This window comes from Ursus maritimus, unplaced genomic scaffold, assembly GCF_017311325.1.
Source record: "Ursus maritimus isolate PB19 unplaced genomic scaffold, ASM1731132v1 scaffold_32, whole genome shotgun sequence".
In the NCBI taxonomy this organism is placed as follows: Eukaryota; Metazoa; Chordata; class Mammalia; order Carnivora; family Ursidae; genus Ursus; species Ursus maritimus.
Genome location: NW_024425786.1, coordinates 3,524,804 through 3,541,821, shown reverse-complemented (window position 1 = coordinate 3,541,821; position 17,018 = coordinate 3,524,804).

Here is a 17,018-nt window from a genome sequence, read left to right as displayed (position 1 = left end):
AGGTGAGCACCCCTGGGGAGGCCTCGCCTTCTGGCAGCCGAGGGCCCCAGAGACTCACTCAGATAAGCCCGCGACGCGACACTTTCTGGTTGCCTCCCCCCGCGCCGTTGTCAGCGTTCAGTGAAAAACCTTCCATCAGCACCAGTCCTCATGTCTTCAGGCAAGTCTCCAACTACATTCTGTGGCAAAGGTTTTGTGTCACTGAATCAGGTTGGAATGGCTGGAAGCAATCGGGGCAGACAAGCAGATGTCGCCAAGGAGGCCAGGACCCTGATTCCACGGGATTCTTGCTGTCTTCCTGCCTTGCTGGCTGCCTGTCACTTCCCATCTGGGGGATGCCACGGGAAGAACCAACAAGGGTGACGTCTCATGCATGTGAGCAGAGCCAGAGTCAGGAAGATAAAGACAGTGTTAGCAGGGACACTGCTACCTCCAAAACCGCGGTAACTCCTGGCAGCGCACCATCCTGGGTTGGGACCCGGCCCTGCTACTGACTGACCTGTGACCTTCCTAAGCCCCATTTCTAAAACAGAAATGGTAATTCCCTTCCTAGAGGACGTTTGGGCAGAGGGGAGAGCAGGACAAAGGACAAGGGAGGGCAGAGGGCAGCCCCTGGGGCCAGTGCGCCCTCGTGGTTACCCTGGATGCCCTTCACCTGCCCCTCTCCAGGGTGGGAGCCCCTCGAGACTTTAATGTGTGGTGTGGGCCCTGGGCATGAACTGAAGTCACCCAGGGAAAGCCCTTCTAATAATCCTGGGACATAGTAAGTGCTCAATAAATTCAGGGACTACGATTAGTGGTTGAGCTAGCGTGGTAAACTCTCGCGTGCTCTGCATCGCTCTCAGTGCCAGCACGCCTCCGTGATCACATATTGCAGAAAACGCAGTTGGTGTTGCCAAGTGGATTTGCTTAGAGTGAGCCGGACAGGTGTAAGAAGCATAAGGAAAGGCCCATATCCCCACATCGAGGTGCCGATTCAGACTTCTGATACTGAGGATGGTTTTGAGCTGGCCCTGCCTGGTTGTGCCCGAGGTCACCCAAGCTTTGTTCACAGGAACTCAGAGGCTCCTGCTGTCCGGCCGAGACTCAGGGAAGCAGCAGCTCCCGGTGGACCTTCCCAGGGACCCCTCTGTCCTCAGACACCCCCTTGGCTTCACGGCGCGCATCAGGATGCGAGGTGCTAGTTGGTTTTCTTGAGCAGGTCAGTCATTGATTAGGCTCTTAATTAGCTCCTTCCTCCTTGCATCCCCCAGAGCCAGGCACACAGAGGGTGTTTGTGGGTGAATGAAGAATCTGTCATCTGGCCAGGAAGACATCGTCTGTCTGCAGTGAGGTCAGTAGCAGAAAGCCAAGAAGATACACACATCCTGCCCCAGGACCCCTGCCCACAGACCCTCCACCCACAGGGCCAGGGAGTGTCACCTGTGTGCAGGGACGAATGTGGGGCTCTGCAGGCAGGGAAGGGCGTGGGAGGCAGTGACGGGGGGCAGGAAGGCACCCGCAGAGGCCCAGAGGCCCAGAAGGGCTGCATCTAGGTAGGTGTGAGGCTGAAGGCTGGAGGGAACAAGCCTGACTTCTCCATCATATATTAATCAATACATTCATCTTCAGGGCAATGGCTTTGTAATATTTAATATTTACAGTTTTTTATGGTGGAGGAGAGTCATAACAGGACCCTTCTGAAAGCCATACAAAGAATTTGAGTTTTCCTTAGACCATGTGGAGCTTCGAGGATTTCCCAGTAACCAGGAGCAATCAAGCTGATGCTCGGGGATGACCTGTAGGGTCAGCAAATGATGCTGGGGCTGGGGGTCCCGGGGCTCAGTTCCCTGTGGCTGTGGGTGGTCGCCCACTGGGGTCGAGGATGGCAGAAACCATGGAGTCTGCAGCTGCTCTCAGGAGAAGGGCGGGGCCCGGGGCTTACTATTTCTGATCTTCTGTTGGCCCCTGGACCATGGGAGTCTCGCCAACTCTTGTCTTCCTGGTAATGGGCCCAGGGCCCAGCTCGCATTAGGGAGAGTCTGCAGAGTTGTGAGTCAATTATCGAACTATTCCCTTGACTTTTGGTTTAAATCTGCCCCATGCAGATTTAACGGGATGTCACCCTTGTCCTGAGATCCTTGAAGTGTCGGGGGCGGGGGAAGCAATCTCTGCTTCTTTACCAAAAGTTTGTCAGGTGCGATGACTTTGTGCTGGGACATTTGGGGACGGCGCGAGCACCATCCTTGGTGTCCACCAACATGTCCCCGTGCGCGATGGTCCCTGAGGTCTAACTTCCCCTGAGGTGATGCAGCATTTGGTCCAGCAAGGAGCAGCAGATGGGCCCATCCTTGAGGCCTTGACATCAGCCATCGGAGGATTTAATTGTGACTTTTAATCACTTATTCTAAAATGGGTAGATGTTCGCTGTTAAAACCCAAACACGCACACACTCTCTAAATGACTCAGCCCTCATTTGGAAGACAGATGGGCTTTGATAAGAATTGGCTAGGGAGGGGCGCCTGGGTGGCTCAGCTGGTTAAGTGTCTGCCTTTGGCTCAGGTTGTGATCTCAGGGTCCTGGGATCGAGCCCCGCATCGGGCTCCCTGCTCCGTGGGGAGTCTGCTTCTCCCTCTGCCACTCCCCCTGCTTGTGCTCTTCGCTCACTCTGTCCAATAACTAAATAAAATCTAAGAATCGGCCAGGGAAGAAATGGTTTATTTACATGAAACTTGGACATAGCCAGGAGCCCTTCTCACTGGGTCATCACTGGGTGAAAGACTTAGTGAAGACAGTAAAGGTCAAAGCCACACTGAAAGCAAGGTGACCGCGTGGAGCAAAAGGCACGGGCGCAGGGCAAGGAAGCCTGCACTGGCCTGTCCGGTAGCCATTACGAAATTGTTCTGTCATCTCATGTCCAATGCTAGGGACTGGATGTGTTCCCCCCAATTTATATGTTCAAGCCCTAATCCTCAATGCGACTGTATTTGAAGGGGGGCCCTTTGGGAGGTCATTAGGTTTAGTTGCGGTTTGAGGGTGGAGTGCCCACTGATGGGATTAGTGGACCAGGACACTCTCTCCCCCATGTGAGCTGGGGACAACGGGGCACCAGGCCCTGAATCTGCCGGCACCTTAATCTTGGACATCCATCCTCTGGAACCACGAGCAATAAATGTCTGTTGGGTAAGCCGCCCGGTCCGCGGTCCTGTGTCAGAACAGCCGAGCTGACTGATGCATCCAGGTCAAGAGAACTGTCTCCTCAGACGGAAGAGCTGATCGTGGTTCCTAAGGACAAGGAAAGGCCGAGCCGAACACATGTGGTGGCGGGTATGAACTTACAACAGGAAGAAGGACGTCCTGCTTGGGGGGGGGATCCCTGGGTTGCCTGGGTGATGTGGATTTTACAGGATGGTTTAAATCGACTCCTGCTGAAGGATGAAGACCGGAGAACATGACCTCATGAGATCTTTCTTTTCCTAAAATTCTGGGGTTCAGCGGATCCTGGGAAACTCTTCAGGAGTGATCCGAAATACAGCCCCACCATGCTGAACAGCTTTCACATTCTAATAACCCGGCAGCTGGATTTGCTGTCACGATGACCTCCGTTCACGGCACCCTGGAGTGCTGAGCAAGCCTCACGTGTGGAAGGACTGCAGGTCTACTTTAGCACGGGCGTTCACTCCCGCAGTACCCGTAAAACCCTTCACAAGAGTCTTTACATCATTTAGAAAGCAGAGCCTGAAGCAAGTGTTAAAATGCTGATACTGTCTTTGGAAGTTGCAAGCTAGGGTGGCCAGAGTGAGGAGAAGCGGGAGGAAGGGCAAGAAAAAAACGCAAAGCAATGTGGTGGGATCCACTACCTTGTCTTTGCTGCTCTGTAAAGAGCAGTGGCCAGAGACAGTCCAGGCAGGTGCGCTCACTCAGTGAGCAGTATAGCCGGGAGTGGTCTGTGAAGGGGAGAAAGGATGTGGACGTACCTGTCCCTCCTTCCTGCGACATCCCACCGCAAAGCCGATTCCCCTGGGCTCTGGGTGTGTCATCCGCCCTCCAGGGGCCCTTCTCCACTCCTTCTCAGAGCACCTGCCCATTTATCATCTTGTATTGGTCGGCTGACGCGTTATTTAACCAAAGTACTTATAACAAAGGCAATGGGCAGAAGCAGGTCTGGGGACACACAGTGGGCTCAGCTGCTGTAACAGTGTGCCACCCCGTATTATGGCATTTCACCCAAGTCTGGTCATGCAGGGGCGACTCAGCGTACGGGGGGCCCTGGCCAAGAGAGAAGAACCCAACTGGTCGATGGAAGCGGAGAAGATGTCCGAACATTTATGCTCACAAGCTCCGCGCACCAAATTGTCTGTCACGCAAGCGAGGCCTGCAGTGGGCTCCTGATTCAAGGAGCCCACAGCTGGGGAGAAAATACGCGCACTCAGTACCTCCAGACCATTGGGTAACAGTGCACAGCAGGATCCGAAGGCCAGCCACGGGGCAGTCAGAAGCTTGACCAAATACGTCCCTACCAAGACCCGAAGTTCTTTGGTGTTTTGCTGTTCCTTTCGCATAGGATTTTTCTTTCTATCAGCACAGCCGGGCTCAGAGAAAGAGTGGGGACAGGTAGCAAAACTACTAACATAATGGATATTCGGATAAAGTGGAGAAGCAAAAAAAAAAAAAAAAAAAAAAAAAGCTGCATGTGTGCCGATGTTTCCATTTTAACATCGAAAGTGTAACACGTATTTCATTGTGCTCATCGTTTGGCGTAAGACAAAGTCCTTTTCTCTGGCCGCTGTTTCCTGATCGGAATTCCAAGCTCTGCCTCCCTTCTGCCCTCCCGTCTCCCCCGTACACTACACTTGCAATAGTCAGTCTTTGATTTCTAGTTCAGGACTGAGAACTTGAAGTCGTATTTAAGACAATCTGAGGTGAGAATCCTGGAATCATGTGATTAACTCTGCAATCTTTCATGGTTGACTCGCCCAACCTAACTCAACTGCGTGATAGTTAAGAAATTACCTTTATTTATTCCTTCTCCAACAGCCTCTTTTCAGAGCAGCTGCCCCGTTATCATCTCATATTGGTCGGCTTACGTGCTATTTAACTAAAGTACTTACAACAAAGGCCGCGGTGGAAGCAGGTGTGGGGACACACAGACTCAGAGGCTGTAACCGTGAGCCACAGGCTGGGCGGCTCACCATAGCTTAGTCTCCCCCTGCTCTGGACGCTGAGGTTCTGAGATCATGGTGTGGGCATGGCGAGTTCTTTCTGAGGCCTGGGAGGAGAGACCCAGTCCCCGGTTCTGGTGGTTCGCTGGCAATCCTTGGCGCCCCTGGGCTTAGCGGGTGCAGTCGCCCACATCTCCGTCTCTGTGGACACACGGTCGTTCCCTGATTCGCGTCTGTGTTTCTTCTCTTATAAACACATCAGACGCGTTGTATCTGGGGTCCGCCGTAATCTAGGATGACCTCATCTTAACTCGATGACATCTTCGGAGACCCTATTTCCAAATAAAGTCACCTTCACGGGTTCCACGGGTTAGGACTCCACCGTATCTTTTTGGGAGACCCAGTGCAAACCTTAACCATACGCTGTCGGTCTGGTGGGAGCGGAAGTACACAGCTTACTTCAGGCGAGTCTGCCCCACTAAGAATTTGGATCCCGTCTCTGCAGCCTGCCGGCCCAGCAAGTCGCTTGAATGGGGAAGGTCAAGGGGAACTCAGCTCCCTGTGGCCTATGATGTCCCAGATCCAGCAGCAAGGGTCAAGGTTCTGGATGTCTTTGCATGGGCGGGAGGACCTCAGCTTCCATCTGAGACCTGGAAGGCAGGTCCATCCTCCTGGGCTGGGGCCAGAGCAGGAACCCACTGGGCCTCGGGTGCGGGGAGGGGCAGGCAAACACCATGGTCTCCCAGAATTCGCCCTAGGGGAGTGGTTGGCCAAATCACAGACCAAATCAAAAGTCTTCGTCCCACCTTTGACCTCTCAGTTTGATCCCTCACCAGGCCTTGCTAATTTCACCCCCTTAGTGTTTCTCAAATTCCTCTGCTACCTTCAGTTCTTTCCATCCTAAGCTGAACCCAAAGTGTGGTGTGGCAAGAGACCCCCTGAGCTCAGCTGTGGTCATGGCTTCAGAGACACCTATTAAATCATTTGTGTTGTCACCATTACTATTAGTTCACTGACAAGTAATTTTCGAGTGAGCACCTGCTGCGAAGGGGTTTCCATCTACAAGGGGAGCCCCGAGCCAGCACAGGAAGTATAAAAAATGCCTCCTAAAAGCGGGTCAGACACGCATATCGACACGCTTTGCTGTCCAAGCCTAAAAGCAAGAAAGTGAAAGCCATGGTCCTGGGAACCAAGAGGACACCAGAGGTGGAGGCCAGGTGGCCTGGGGTCACTGGCTGGAGGGGCCAGGCAGGTGCGGGGCCCACGCTGCCCAGAGCTGGGACTGCAGTCCTCCCTCAGACTCCGCGGAAGCAGTGAGAGGGAGAGACGACGTGCAGGACATACAGAAAATGGGACAGCTTCAAAGGCAACATTAAAATAAGTGCGTGTAAAGTGCGTAAAGATATAAAGGGAAGAAAAGACGCTTCAAAGCCCGGACACGACACTGGGGGAGACACACAGCCGGGGGCGGGGGCGGGCGCTGCTGAGGGAAGCAGAACCACGGAAATTAAGCAAAATAAAATGAAACCAAATGAAACCAAATGGGTACGTTGACAGTCAACTAGGACGCGTGATTTAGGGAAGCCATCCAGAAAAGAGAAGCTTCGAGACCAGGGCAGAAGGAGCAGCAGGTCCAGTGTCTGTCCGAGGGGAGCACAAAGGAGAGGCGGGGGCGGGGAGGGCCGGGCAGCTTTCAAAGCCGCAATGGCCGAGGGTCCCCCGAACGGATGAAACGCGCGCAGATGGAAAAAGCAGTCTCCGAGCAGGATGCGTGAGAATGCAGCCCCGTACAGACACCGTTTGCTACGCATTTGTTGGCGGCAATTCAAAGAGAAAAATCTTAACTGCCCTTGGAGAGAAAAACAGGCACTTTCACACATTGCTGGGCGGAATGTGGATTGATAAATCCTTTTGGGGGGAGGTACTTGCTATAACGGATATGAGTCTTAAAAAAATATCCACAGACCCATTTCCTCGTCATGTTCACTTCCAGAAATCGGTTCTAAGGAAGCCATAATTGATACGTACAAGGATCTGAATTCAGCCGTGTTTGTAATGGCAAAGACAAAAATTGGAAGAATCTGAATTATTTCTAAACAAACAAATACATATAAACCATGGTACTGACTATAAGCTGTTTAAAGGAGTATTTAAGGGCGCGGGAGGATAAGCATGACTAATTCACGTGATTATTAACTTAAAGAGAAAGAAACGACAAGCACGTGCGTACCCTGACCCTGCGTGCTCCTGTGCGCATGTGTGGGGGTGCGTGTAAGTGGAAAGATTTTACAATTGCACTCATTACTCCGGGTAGTGAGCACACCAGGATTTCATTCTGTGTGTTTGCGTTTTTCCATGTGGCTCTTGTCTGCATTACTCGCAATAAACATGTATTAATATCGTCGTAATAAATGCATCACCTCTGAGCCCCTTGGAGGCTCCACGTTGGCCAGACCGCTAACAGCACAGGGTTGATGAGTGAGTGCTTCGGAGCCCCAACAGCCAAGCTCGAACCCCTGCTCAGCCCCTTGCCTCCTGGAGACCGGAGCAAGTCACTTAGCCAGGCTGAGACTTCATTTCCTTACCTGCCGACCTCTCCAGGCCGGGAAGCGTTAAATGCTGGAGCCCATGATGTGCTTAGCCTGGAGCCAGCCGCAGTGTTGGTACAAATAAATCAGGTGATTAAATAAGCCAGCACAATTTCTGAGTATGACCGTTCATCGGCTGCACTTCTGTGTCCTGTGGAACCGGCTTTGCAAAGCCTGTGCTGAGGAAGGAAGCCTGATGGGGGAATGGAAGAGAAGACAGGCCTGATACGGCTGCTCAGAAGGGCCCGGCGTATACGCGGGGAGTGGACGCCTGAAGTGTGGCTGGAGTTCACGTGCGGTGTGCCCTGGCGACACTCACAGAGAACCAGTTGGCTATGAGGTCTTGGGGCAGATGGTTTTCTGAAGGTGTAACTGGGTGGCTTGTAGGGGCACGGAGACACCGTCCTGCGCGAGTCCCGTGCCATACAGGGAAATCAGAGTCCTATCCAAAGCACACGTGACCGAGGGCTCCGAACAGCCAGGCGGGGGAGCCTGGGGAATGGGGGAGGGCTTCCAACCCGAGGAGGCCTGAGGAAGACTCTGTCCAGGCACAGGGGCCTCTCCCTGGACACCTGCTCCATACTGCACGCTCTCCAGTGCTTCCCCAGGAGCCGCCCCAGCTCTCAGGGGGTGGGGTGGGGCTCAAGCAGGTTCTTACTGAGAAGAGTGGCTCTGGCCTCGGCCCCCACCGCTCCCCAGATACTCTGATCCCTGATCCCCTTGTGTCGAGGGCCTGAGCCAGACAGGACGGCGTCGTGCTGAAAGTCCCAGAAAGCTACACTGAGCCGTGTGGGAAACAACATGCGGGTTTTTTTCTTTCTCCCCCTATGTATAATATAGTGTCTGTGGTTTAGGCCAGAAGAGGGGAGAAGGACGAGAGCAAAAGGTACTGTCACCTGAGTCAGGCCCCTTTTAAGAGCTGTCGTTGGCTGGATAAAGACCCCAAATTAGGAGCCCCAGGTCCTCATTCCTGGAGCCTGTAAGTGTTAACTCATACGGACATGGGGTCTTTGCAGGCGGGATCCAGTGAAGGATCTCGAGATGGGAGATTGTCCCGGCCCCTCAGGTGGGTCCTGAATCCGTCTCAAGTGTCTACAGGAGAGCAGGAGAGGGACAGTGACCAGAGGGGCAGAGGGGACAGCATTGCAGCGCCCACCGAGGAACGGCGGCCACCAGCCGCTGGAGGAGACGGGGAACAGATTCTCCCCTGGAGCCTTCGCGGAGAGCAGTCCTGCCAACGCCTCCACGGCGGCCCAGTGATACCGATTTTGGACCTTCCCGCCCCAGAACGGTGAGAGAGAATAGTTGCTGTTGTTTGAAACCATCAAGCCTGGGGTGACTTACGGCAGCAACCCCAGGAGTCGAAGGCACAGGTTTCCCCTGAAGCCTTGCCAGTGTTTCTGTTTATTTCTCATTGTCACGCTTCCCCCTCACCCCCGACCGAGCCCCAGCGGCCAGGGAGCCTGACTCAGCGTTCCGTTCGATAGCATTTGGGTTCTATTAATAAGAAAGCAGGGTTTAGTGGGTTTGAGCTGGGGAGATGGTGGTCACCGACCAGGGACGGCGCCCAGGTCCTTGAGGAAGATAGTCCTGGTTGTAGGAGGTTGACAACTTGAAGGGGCCGAGGAAGATTTTGCAACCGGAAGTTCTCTCAAGTTAAAGCTGCAAGAAAAGCGGCCTAGGGTCGGGAGGGAGCCTGTCTGATGTGGTGTCAAACTGAGGGGAAGGCTGAGGCCGTCAGATGGGAAGAGAGTGGACTGGGGCCCAGTGGGGAAGGGGACAGATGAGTCAGGGGTGTGGACGTGAGGCAGGCGGAGGACAACTCTGGGAGCAGAGAAGCATGTACCCCCCTTCCCGCTGCCTCGCACGTCCCCTTCCCCTCTCTGTCCGTGTCTGAGCTGGACGCAGTGGTCACGTCCAAGCAGACATCATGGTGAAAAATGATTAAGGAGCGGGGCTTCCCCCAGTCTCCCAAAAGGCACGAATGTCAGGGAAGGTGGTTATGAATTGTGCCATGGAAGGACCCAGAAGGCCGCCAGTGATGCCGGCTGCTCATAATCCAGGAGCGCCCCAGATGCACCTGCAGTGGAGGGCTTCCTGCAGACCCCAGCCTGACCGGGGAGGAACAGCAGCCAGATCGCAGGGGGCCACGCAGCACTAGTGAGAGCCAGGCTGGGGTGGAGTCCGTGTAAGGACCATCGGTCCCAGAGTAATCTGAAAACGTTCCTCCAGTTTTCAGACCCCTGGTCTGGCCGCTGCTGCAGCTGCAGGGTGAGCTGTGGTCAGCCCGACCAGGGGCGCGATGGCCGAGGAGGCCAGGAGGCCCGAGGGACTTGAATGCAGGCAAGTCCCCTCCTCTCTCTGCCACACCAACGTCATGGCCAGTTCTGCGGGGCCTCATCTTGGACAGGAGATGAGGGAGGGCCTCAGCCCTGGTCGTCTGTGTGTGTGAACGTGAGATCCCATGAATGGGTGAGCTTAATGCTGTTAAACTTCATCCCATTCTCCAGCCCCACAGCCCACTGGGTGGAGACCCATTAGGCAGACAGGCTCAGCCCCAGAAAATTCGGAAGCATCACTCTGCACATCTGGGTGTCAGGAGCCGGCCTGCAGTGCTGTTGCTGGGCGTCTGCTGGGCGTGGGCAAGGCGCTGGGCACTCCCTGGGGAATGCCTTTTCATCCTCAAAGTCCCCCCAGGAGTGGATGGCTCCCCCCATTTCACAGCTGAGACCCAGTGTTCATCGTTGTCCAGAGCTGCCATCTTTGCTGGGTGAGGCTAAGCTGCTCCCTGTCCTCATACCAGCACCCAGGGGCTGGGGCATCAGCACGTGCATTTGGTGGGGGGTGCAGGAGTCTGGGGAGGTGGCCTGTGGGTTGCAAAACCTTGCAGGGGAGCAGTGTTCAGAGGCAGTCCCCACTGCGGCATGCGGTCGGCACGGTCACAGACCTCCCCGCCTTGGCACACCCCTGCTTCTCCCCAGGAGAAACCCGCAGTCTGCCTGCTGAGCTAGAGAGTAAGGACTTCACCAGGAACTTCTGGGCGGACACGACGCAGCCCGAGGCAGATTCGTTCTTTGCAGCTCCCGTGTCCTCACGCCCAGCACGCTCCGTGCAGAAGCTGAGCCAGTGTTTAGAACACAAAGGGCTGAGCTGACTCGAAGCTGCTGTGGTGCTGATTTATTGCACGAATCCTCAGAGTCCAGCGTGAGAGCGCCCTCCCCGGAGACGAGGGCACACAGCCGGGGGCTGGCCCGGCCCCGGAGGAGCTGCCCACCCCACGTCTGACCACACTTGCCACGTTCGCAGGAAACGGAAGCAGCCCGGTCCACCTAAGAGCTGCAGAGGACCCCTAATCGGGGCTTCTTCCTCACGGAGCTGCCGTGACCGAGTGCTGGGCCGACGAGGGGAGTCTCTCCCCAGGAAAGGCACAGGCACCCAGTCCGGACGACTTGTGGCCTACAAAGGGACACCGATGGCCTGAATTCAATTCCACGGTGTTCTCTGGACACTGTGGGGCCAGGACAGCCCCTCTCGCTGCTGTGTTTGATGGGAAGCGGTGAGTGGCCCCACGATGGGTGTGAGAGCGCCACTCACCCGCCCTTCCCTTCTTCCTCTCGCGGTGACCAGCAGCCGCCAGGTGGGAGGCACGGGCTGGCAGCCCAGGCTTCTGCCTGGAATATTTAAACACCGAACTCCAGTGGCCCAAAATGTAATCACATGTTAAATTATGGAAGGTCTCTGGGTTCGGCTCCGCCACAGTCGAGAATGAATGGGCTGCAGTAATTCAAGAAGCAAGCACATCTTTAACTGCCCGGTGAGAACATTCTTGCATAACTTGTGAACAGATCCACCGTCAGTGGGGGGGACCAACTGAGCCCCCAGAACGGGGCCTTATCAGTGGGGTGGGGTCGACATCTGCACTGTGAGCGAACCCTCTTGTCTGGGGCCTGCCCACCCGCGGTTAGGCTTTAGCGGCATATTTAAGATGATGTCGATGTTGGACACAACCCCCCCCTCGCGCGTTGTTAGCTCTTTGTCTGGGTCGGCTCAGGCCTCCCTAACAAAATACCACGGGCTGGGGGGCTTACACAGCAGACATTAATTTCTCGCATTCCTGCAGCCTCAAGGTCCAAGATCGGGGTGCTGGCAGATTCAGTTCCCAGTGAAAACCCTCTTCCTGGCTTGTAGGAGCGCGCCTCCTGGCAGTGTCCCCGCATGGAGAGGGGAGAGAGGGGTCTCTGCTCCTCTTCTTGGGAGGGCACTAGCCAGCAGGGGGCCCCCATGATCTCATCTAACACTAATCACCCCCCAAAGACCCCTCCTCCTCACAGGATCACACCTGGGGTCAGGCTTCAATCTATGAGTTTCCAGGGGACACAGACATGCAGTCATAGCCCTTCCCTCTTCCCAGGCAACCCCAGTGCGCGGTCCTTTCCCGCGGCTGGTGGGCACTCAGCATGTCCCACCTCACTCATCCCTACCCAAGTAGGGAAGCAGTAAGAGATGGAGGCGACGGGAAGGTGGGACTGAACGTGTGTCTCTCTTACTCAGGAAGCTAGGGCCCCAGGGGACAGTCCGTTCCCTGGTCTCTTCCGGCTTCCAGAGGGGCTTCCAGAGGCCACCTGCATCGCTAACCACCCCGTTCCTGTCCTCCATTTCCCACCCTCCGGACCCCCCTTTACCCCTAAGCGCCCCTGTGATGACATTGTGATGACACCGGGCCCACCAGCTCAGAGAAGGTCATAAAAACCCTTAATGTGATCACATCTGCAGCGGCCCTTTGTCCAGGTCACACGTCCATCGGCCCCTTGATGAGGACGCACCCATCTCTGGGGCCATCATTCTGTCCGGCACAGACGCGTCCTGAGTTTGGGGTATGCAGCCGTGAAGAAGCAGTCAGGACCCACCCCCACGGGCTCACATTGTAGCATAAACCCCGTTTCCCTGCAGGATGCCTTTCCTGCCGCGGTGGTGGGCATGGAGGGGAGCGTACCCAGAGCAGTGCTTCCGGGGTGACAGAAGCGTTCTCTATCCACGGCCAACACGGGGAGCCCCAGAACTGAAATCTGTCCAGGGCGACGAGGGACTGGAATTTAAGCTTTGTTTTGTTTTAGTTAATGAAAATGCCGGTCCGCAGGAGGCTGGCAGCCCCCGTGCTGGTCAGCATCGCACGCCTGGGTCTCCCTGCGGATCCCCCTCCCCGCCAGCGGAGACCCCAGGTCAGATCCGCGGCTGCCGTGTTGGGCCCCATCCCCTCCGACACAGGACACAGTAAGGCTGTGCTTGCCAGCTCCCGGGGCCTCCCTCTCTTTATTTTCCTTTTGTTTGCTAAACCAGGCACTTGTATTCTGACATTTTCTTCTGGATTCTTTCCTGTAGTAAGAAATATGAAATCAATAAGTCCTAAGCCTGCCAAAACCACAGTTTAAACAAATCTTTTCCTCATTGCCTTCCCGATTCAGAAAATCCCACTGTGGAGTCTGACCCCGCCAGAACGCTCTCCCAGGCCTGGTCTCGGCACACGACCGTCCTGCCTGCCCTCCTCCCCTGACACAGGACCGTCTACTACCGCTTGCGTGTTGCAGGGCACGGGCCGTGTGCCAGGCTCCCTCCCGCTCGCACTGCAGGTGCTAACTTGTTAGATCTTTATGAGTCGTGCAATCATTCGCCCCATTTTTACAGGTGAAGAAACCGAGTTATGGAACGGTCGAGGGACGGCCTGAGGCCCATGACATAGGGGACAGGGAGCTGGGACTCGAACCCCGGCCATGACAGAGGGGCGCTTGCTTTGCTGGGCTCCCCCCTCCCCCCGCCGAGCCCTGAGCCCTCCATTTCTGTCCAGACACCAGCGGCCCCGCCTGCACAGAGGGAGCCCCTTGAAAGTTATGTCCCTTGTCTGCCCTGTGAGCTGTCCGGCGTTCCTGCCCTGCTTCCTGCAGCGGTCACCGTCCTCAAAAAGGGAGACCCTCGTGGCTCTGGCCCTAAGACTCATCTGCGGCTCAAAATGCGTCCTGGCTCGCCGGTCCCTCACCCCTGACCCAGGAGCTGAGACTCCGCCTCCCACCTGCTGACAGCAGCTCTCCTCCTTCCTGCAGCTCTAACCCCACCGGGCGGCCTCACTTCCCTTGCTCCCCTGAGAGCAGCGAGCCCTGGAAGCTCCCATCTCCCTTCCCATTGGCCTGGCACCCTTCCTAAGGTGTCTGCCTTCCTCCCAAGGGGACCCCTCTGTTGGAACCCTGCATCTGTGTGTCTGACCTCCTTTTGTCTTCCTTCCCCATGGCTGTGTTTTCGAGAGACGCTTGGAGGCACGTTCTCCAGCTCCCCGCTTCCCGCCCCCCCCCCCCAGCAGATCTGGTTCCCGGAGACAGAAAGGGCGGGGCCTGAGCTCTCGCTCACTGTCTTCCCAGCCTCAGTCTGCAGCCACCTGCATCCCTCGCTTCCCAGCTTCCAACACCTTCCCAGGCCTTCTGTGGAGCGGGCGGCATCCAGGCCTCAGGAAACGGAAGCCTTTGTCAGAACTCATGGGGCTGAGAATCGAGGGTCCACTTGAGGCCATCTGGGAGGGTGACTGGCGAGGACTCTAGGGCTTTCAGGTTACTCTCTTCACAGCCCCCTCTCTCAGCCTGGAAGGCAATTCAAAAACAAAGGGAGGAAGGGAGGAGTATGGTTCCCGTGTGCTCGCGGTGTGCTGGGGCACTGGCTGGTCACAGCCCGAGCCCCAGGCTGGCTCAGTGCAGGCGGGACGCAGACGCTCCTGCGGGTTTAAGTCCTGCTTCCCTGGCCTGCCAGCCTGGCTGAGAAGCACCGTCAGAAACAGCAAAGATAAACGGTCCCTCTCCTAATGCCTTCAGGTCCATATAGCCAGAGACTCTGTCATCAAAGCCGTGCTTTCCCCGGGCTTGCTAAAAATGGCACAGGCTGAATAGTAGCCCCTGGCCTGGGGTTAAAGCCTCCATACGCTGCAGTGACCTGCCAAGGTCAAGAGCTGGCAGTGTGTGAGCGGACGCTGGCCCGAGGCCCAGCGTGGCCCACCCAGGCTGCCCCGCCAGCCCTGGCCGCATGGAGCCTTGGAGTTTGCACAATGTCAGAAATGCACGGGGGCGGGAGGGTGGATGCTGAGGCCTTGGTCCCCCTGCTCAGATGGGTCCCCATCATACCTGTGTTTCCAGATTTCGTTCTCAGTCTGTTTCACCCGTTCCTGGAAATGTAGCAGGTGACAGCCTCCCTCCCAGACCCCACCCCAAGTTCAGAGCTGGACACAAGAATCAAGTAGGTAAAGGGTGAAAGGAAATCATCTTTACTTCTGGCAAGGCTATTGGAGAAGGGGTGGCCGGGGTGCTGCCAAATGAACTTGCTCCTAGCCCCAGACACCTGGCTAGGCCCAGGTCAGAGCCCCCGCCTGACTTTATGACACGGTGCAGGAGAGGGGTCCAGGGTCTGCCCCTCGGCCGGCGGGGCTGGGGCACCCATGTCCCCTTCCTTCCCTGTGCTAGGCTAACTGATGCCTGCCCCCATAGATGCCCACGTCCTGACCCAAAACCCGTGAGCACAGGACCTCACGTGGCAGAGGAGACTTTGCAGACGGTATGAATCAAGGACCTTGACGCGGAGGTTATCCTGTGGGCCCATGGTCATGGACGGGTCCTCACAGGAGAGGCGGGAGCCTCGGTGTCTGCAGAAGGTCACACAGGTCAGAGCGAGGAGGCCGTGGGCCAAGGGGTGTGGACACTGCCAGAAGCTGGAAAAAGCAGGGAAGCTCTCTCCCCCGAGCCTCCAGCCCTGCCCACCCACTTTTGGGTTTCCGCCTCCAGCACTGTAAGAGAATACATCTGCGTGTGTCACCCGCAAGCCTGGTCGTCATCTGTTACAGCGGCAACGAGACGCTAGAAGGAAACCCAGAACCACGGGCAAGGCACGCCCGCGTGTCTGGAGGGGAGGGAATGTGTGGGAGGTGGAGCGAGGCCAGGAACAGCCATCCCCCCGAGAAAGCAGGGGTGATGGGTGGGAGCCCCCTCCTAGCCTCCCCATCCCGGGAGGATGCGTCTAGCTGTTTACACAGAAGGAAGCCAGGGCCCCAGGGTGGGTGGTGTCCAGCTCAGGGCCACGGCAGGACAAAGCGAACAGAGGGCGACCCGTGCTCGCTGGTACGCTTCTGTGCTTCCTCGTGGTCATGCAAATGACATTCCCCCAGGGCTGGCCTCTTGGGGAGGCAGAGCTCCAAGCAGCAGGTTCAGGGGTCGGGGAAGACAGGCAGAGGCTCCTCGTCACGAGGTCACACAGACCGGACAGTGTGCCCTGGGCTTCGCAGCCACATATGGACCGCTCGTTACTCACCCTAACCTATTTATGCCTCTTGATAGCATGAGTCAACTCACACCATAAGGACTTTGGCTGCCAAGGGAATGGTGCATTTTGTTTTCCCATTTGGCAGGGAGAGCAGGGCACGGAAACCGAGTTCAACGTGGTGGTCCTGCATGACCCTGCTGGTCACCCGGTCGGTCTGCGGGTGGGTCTGCGGGTGGATGGGGCTCAGATGGGGCTTGCATGGGGCTCGCGTGGGGTGCGTGGGGCTTCCGCTTTGCTCCCAAAATGACATCACCTCCGGCCAGCCCTGCCTGAATGCGAATGAGGGGGGCTGGGGAAGTTTTGATCCCAGGACCCGCCTCCACCCACCCCACCTGGTCCCTCCACTTCCCATCTGGGACACCTAACCACCCACTGTCTTTAGCACTACTTAACCCTTTCTTGGTTGTGACCCCGGGAGGGCCAGGTTTGGTTCTTTGGTTACTAAAGATTAAATGTAGAGCAGTTCAAAGACCATCAGAGACCCTCTACCCGTGGTCATTTCTCCCACAGCTCCCCCCCCCCCACAAGAGCAGGGCTTTGCACACTGTACTGGGCTTGGGAATCACTTATGGTGTTAAATACAGGTTCTGACTCAGTAGGTCTGGGGCTGGGTGTGGGGTCTGCATGGTTTCACCAGCTTGGGCTGATGCCTGGCCAGGGACCCCACTTTGCATAACAAAGTCCTGGGGTGGTTGGTGCTGGAATTACCATTCTGGCCGGGGCATCTCTTTGTCTTTGTGATGCTGGGACCTGAAACAGAGCCACCGCATAGACGGGACGTTTCTGCGGGCAGGTGGGTGGCAGATGGAGTATCTCCAGAGACAGAGCGGACCCCACCTCGGTATCTGAGGACAGAGGGGACCCCGCCCTTTAGGGTGGGGATACTCACCTCCCTGCCCTAGAGAATTCAGAGGCTCAGCCAGTGTGGGTCATCCTGTCCCCT